The 5,825-nt window shown below is 36.8% G+C and overlaps 1 long non-coding RNA gene across 1 annotated transcript; it reads right to left on the reverse strand.

Moving 5' to 3' along the window:
• Positions 1–270: 270 nt before the first annotated feature.
• LOC138236034 (uncharacterized) lies at positions 271–2,982 on the reverse strand. Its single transcript, XR_011188435.1, has 6 exons — positions 2,919–2,982; positions 1,762–1,861; positions 1,562–1,623; positions 1,054–1,150; positions 681–842; positions 271–569 (listed from the first exon to the last, which is right to left on the reverse strand). It is a non-coding gene; the product is annotated as an uncharacterized lncRNA (long non-coding RNA).
• Positions 2,983–5,825: the final 2,843 nt, after the last annotated feature.

Raw genomic sequence — 5,825 nt, forward strand, 5'->3', positions numbered from 1 at the left:
AAAGACTATCTCAAATGAAACTCGCTATAGAAAGACATCTTGTTGAAAAATTCTTTATTTTTTGTCATTTCTAAAGAAAAAACATTCATCAAGTCCTTCACAAATGTTTTGTTTGTGACTTTCTCTGTTGTTCCCTTTCACACTCAACTGAACTATGTGTTATGTCTTGTAAACGTAATCAAACATTTCACTTAGGTGTGTGGGTTAACACAAACCCATATTGTATGAAACATTCAGTTTTTCATTCAAGTTTTTTCTAACAATTGCATCCATGCTAGGACTACAGTAAACAACACTTTTTACTAAAGTAAATGAAATTGTTCATTAAACAAGACACATTGTTTTAAATGTATGCAATACGACGACACTAAAAACAACACTGAAACTTTTCATTGAAATACTGGACGAGGTTGTGCATATTCAATGGATTTCTCCTGGTGCTTTTTTTCATCAGTCTTTTCATGTTCTTGTTCTCTACTCAGGTGTCTCCTGTTCCTTTGGTGATGTCTGCTGTACACACATGGTATCATACACTTGAGCAAAGTGTGATACCACCGTTTGTTCTTCTCCTAAAATAAAGATGAACATTGACAAAAGTCAGAAGCACTCTTTTCTTTGACAGACGAACAAAACAATGCAAGAATAACCATACTCTCTGTTCCTTACTCATTTCTACCTACCTGTTTGACCACTTTGTCTGCTTCAGTCAGGACAGGGTGCTGGGGCTGACTCTGAGCAATCTGAGAAGAGCTCTCTGTGATCTTCTCCCCTACAGTGGCTACATTGTACTCTGTTTGAAATCCAGGTATCGCCTCCGGTAAGTTCCTCGGTCCTTTTTGGGACTTGAAAGGGCAGAATCATTTTGTGACTACATTTCCTTGTCATGCACTGATATGTTCTGGTTTGTGTTCGATTATTGCAGGCGTTCAAGTACTTTCTTTTTGTTCTAGATTGGCAGTGTTTGAGATGGTAGGAACTTGTCATATTCTCAACTCTGAATGCTCTGTAAACATACTATTTTAGCAATTCTTAGAAATCTGAAAGCAGTGTTACCTGTATCATTTTTTGTCTTGGTAGTAGTATTGCAGCTCCAACATCAGCACTTAAATAATGGTTTGTGATGTTACTTGTCCTTGGAGTTAGTATACTCCTGAGAAGTCAAGAGAAATCTTACGTAAGCATTAATTATGTTTCACTTTTGAAAGCAAAGTACGTGTCAAGTACTTTGAAGGCATTTGTTGATACTTTTAAGCACTTTCGTTGATTATTATTATCCTTCAATTAGTTATTACAAGTCCAACATTCTCTACATGATCTCACTCCATATTCAGAATGTGGGAATACAATTGTTTTAAGGAAATGCCACTGAATAGATAGTAGCTGCACTCTACAAAGATGAATTTGATAATTAATCAGTCAGGGACACAGCTTATACTTCAGTAGTCTTAGATCATGTAATGATGATTATTGTACTTTATAACTAGCAAAATCCCCATATCCTGTTCATTGCCCCTTTTTCAGTCATGTGGATTGACTTATGCCTGAAGTGGTTAATTCTCACCTTGACATCTCATAGAACAACTGAATCTCTACCAAGGGTGAATGTGTCCTTCCTCTTAATGTCTAAAAGAAAAGGTTAAAATTCATTGAAGCAAAATGCAACAACCCAAAATGTTGGGGAGGTCGTTTCCACAGTTATTTCATATGACAGTGCTTGGAGTGAAACTACATGACCATGGTGAAGAAGAAAAAACACTTTACCTTGTTCCTCCTGACTGATGTCCTTATGTGTGTTTTGCACAGTTGAGCGTTTTGTGTCTTGTCGTCTGTGTAGGCAACAGCCCTCTTCCCTGGGATAGAACTAGATGATATTTAGACACGTTAATTTGACTTCTCCATTGCTCACATTGATGTGGATATGATTATAATGCTCTGTTTTGTGGGCTTCCCAAGAAAACAATAAATCCCTTACTACTTGTTCGAAATGCAGTAGCACAGATCCTAACAAATACAAGAAAGAGAATATCATTCCTGTTTTGAAAAAACTTCACTGGTCACCTGTATTATCTAGGATAAATTTGAAAGTTCTTTTACTTGTTTTTAAAGCTTTAAGCGACCTAGCACGTCTGTACCTTACTGAATGTCTGTCTTCATATGTTCCTATACGTGACCTGAGATCTGCACATACTGGCCTACTGCAAATACCACATGTGAAATGCAGAAAGAGTGGAGAGGCTGCTTTTTGTTTTTATGCTTCCAAATTATGAAACTCACTTCCACTTTTTATTAGGCAGTCAAGCTCGGTACATTGTTTTAAAAAACATTTGAAAATGTTGCTTTTAGTTAAAGTGGTTCTTTGTTCTTTCTATTTCTGTTTCTTTTTTTAGTTCTCTTTAATTGTTCTTATTTTATTACGACTTTCCTAATTTTTATTTATTTAATTGACATGTATGTTGCTTTACTGTATTGCTGTATTTTCCTTGACAACTGAAAGTATATCTCTCAATTGTAATATTTTATTTTTACGCTTGGTTTTTAAAGCACCAAAGCACTATTTGTATGAAAGGTGCTCTATAGATAAAGTTTATTATTATTATTTTTAATATTATTATTATACTTTGTTACATTTTTGGTTAGGACAAAGATTCTAGTAGAGGTGGCCTCTTTTACCCCGTTCCAAAAAATTGGAAAACTACCTTCAGAATACACTGACAATGACCATCTACTGTCTCCTCTAACTGTGTATTGTCATCATGCATATCTTGTGTATTATTTATTGTAGTTGGTTTTGTCATTCTGTAAAGAAGCCACCTTTCAAGGCACTATATAAAATAATGTTTGTTATTATTATTTACATTTTTCATCGTTAAATCTGGCGAAGAGTCTTAAGAGAATATCAAAGAACACGTTGCTCTTACCTTTCCATTCCAAGAAATGCCCTCAGCTCGGATTGCAGAGATTGACCTCTCTGTCTCAAATTCTGAGAAACATAGACTCGATTGAAAAATGACCATTTCCTAAGATTCACATAACATCACCAGTCAACATTTGCCACTTGACATCAATAGAAACCATAGAGTACATGACATTTCCAATCAGTTTTCTTTCAAGGTACAATACCAATCGCCTTGCCAGAAGAGTTATACTGCGGTAGATAAATATTACAAATGTCAGATACACGCAGAGTTGTTTGGATTACTATGAAAAGATTGGCAAATATATTTATGTTCATTATATTTCTTGGAGTGACAGAGCTAAAGAGAAAACAATACTTACCTTTATCTCTGCAGACAGGATCGCAAGGGATTCCCTTATACTGGGTTCCTATGTAACAAATAATACATTATTCAAAAAACATGATATTTCTCTGTCCATTGGCAGCATGATTGTTTATCATTACAGTTTTAGTTAGCTTTAATTTTGTAAACCCCAAGTAAACATAGTTTGTGCCTTTCTCTGAACTTTTTGGCATTTCAATTCAGTTGTTTGTAAGCTTATTTTACAGTTGCTAGGTTGATGAAGTTCCTGAACTGTGCAGTATTTTTTTTGGGTTTGGTGCGAATCATATTCTAGCGGTTGGGGGAAAAAAGCACAGGTGCCATCCCACCATTAAACCCTGAAACTTACCTTAGCCGATTCTTCAACTAAACCAGACATGTTAACTAAGTGTTACAGTATGTTTCAAAGTGTGTATTTTAGCAAACACAACTGAAGTTCTGTTGTCTCCTTGGAGACACCTGGAACTGGTGTGATGCTGGTTCTATGACATCATTCGTTCTAAATGTAAATGCAGGTATTGGCACAACATAGTAAATTGATGTAAAGTTATGGATCCAGTTATGATTTTCACTCAGTTTGAAAGAGTTCCTGTCGTGTGGTTAAACTTTGTGTTACGGAGGGTTAACTGGGGTTCTGGCTACTAGTTAGGCTTGGTAATTCAGTCATCTGGTTCATGAAATAGGAAGCTAAGAGATCTGTGTTTTAGTTTTACTGTTTGTTTTTGTTCCATAGAATAAGAAATGTTTCATTAATATTAGTAATTGAGTAGCTGTTTCTCTAAACAGTGTGTGTCAGTTTGCACTGCAGGTGTGCCAGGTAGAGACCATTTAAGAACCCAAAAATATGCTGTCATTTACTGCCGTGGCTAATTTCTGTTAACCTTGTCTCTCACTCACTTTGATGAGCGAAATGTTCATACATAAAGCATACATTTCTGATTGGTCAGAAGAAGCTTCTTAACATATAAGGTATAAAGAAAGTCAGAAAGTTAGGCACTTAGGTCAGCCTTAGGCAGTTAACCAAGACCATAATCCGATAAGAAGCTATTCCCTTTCATGTTGCTAAATCACATGTAGGATACATGAGTTACACCTCCACTTAAGAGACCTTAAAGAGACCTTGGCCAGCCAGGAGTGTAGAAAACCGTAAAACAGTTCTTGAGGACCTAATTGTTAACTCTTAACAGGCAAAGGTTCCTTCAGTCCTATGAGAAATATTTTAGAATTGAACTAAAGTGTGTTTCCGATACAGGAGCATATGTCTGTCAGGGCCTGTTGGAGAGGCCCTGGATGAGAACCCCTGGCTGCAGTTCCACATCCCCCTGAAAGTAAATAGAGCCATAAGCACGGAGCTAAGGACACTGCTCCAGGACATGCTGGCTGTCGATCCTGACCAGCGACAAGAAGCCATCCAGCAGAAGAAGCAAGTCAGGCAAGCCATGGCACGAGAGAAAACATCTTTGTAGTGACTGATAGCAAGATGTCCGTGACCAAGGGCAATTCGTCTGAGTAAAGTCTGATTTCATTTTTATGTCCCGAAAGGCCACTGCCTTTGTGCTGTAGATTTCTGATTTAGACGGGCATTTCTATGGACAACTTTGACTTTTCTGTGGGTCCAATGAAAATAAGTTTTTTAACTTATTCTTTGTTACAGTTTTCGAAAGTTTAAAGACATTCACTGAGTTGACGATAAAGGAAAAGTTTCATCTTTCACCTCTTGGAAGGTAGGCCGGTCAGAGGTACAATATATGTCTTCATGTCTTCATCCTCCATGTTTGTAACTACAGGTTTCACAGTGTTGAGCTAAGACACAAAAACACCTACAAATGGCAGTTCCAAATGTATAAACCTGGGCTGAAAAAGTGTGTACAGTATATACTCTGTGTAGGTCTGATAAAAGTATTCGAGTCAAAGTGTCATATGGATACAAATTCTCATGATTTTGTATTGTGTGTTTTTTCTCTGTTCTGCTTTATTGAAAGAAATCAGATGCTCTTCCTGAAACTTACCTTAGCTGATTCTTCAGCTAAACCAGACAGACTTCTGAAATTCTCAAATATTATCAAATCTTGTTGGTGCAGAGGTGGTGGAGCCCATTACCAACAGACTCACAGCTGAAATTGCTGTGAAAAGGGCTTCTACCAAATATTAACATGTGGGTGAAAATGTATACAATTGTAATATTTCCTTTATTCCCATTGAAAGTATAACATATGTGGTGTGAGATAGAGGTCCTCATTTAATTGCATGAAACTCTGGCACTGGCGCAACAAACTGAACAAAGTTCAAGGGGGTATACGCTTTCTGTAGACACTTTATTTCCTCTTTTTCCATACTCTAAGAAATGATTTGGGAAACCTGTGGGACACTGGAGGTCATTATACATGAGCCTCTTTCTGCACCTTTTAAGCCATTGAAACCTAGTTGCCTTGTTACAAGGTCTAATATTACAGTAGGTGTGGTTTCCGTCTCCTAATTTCTGAGAATGATCAAATTGGGGAATAAGTTGTAGGGAATACCACTCTTGCACTTCTAAGAAAAGACTAT

This window comes from Lepisosteus oculatus, unplaced genomic scaffold (assembly GCF_040954835.1).
Source record: "Lepisosteus oculatus isolate fLepOcu1 unplaced genomic scaffold, fLepOcu1.hap2 HAP2_SCAFFOLD_86, whole genome shotgun sequence".
NCBI classification, from domain to species: domain Eukaryota; kingdom Metazoa; phylum Chordata; class Actinopteri; order Semionotiformes; family Lepisosteidae; genus Lepisosteus; species Lepisosteus oculatus.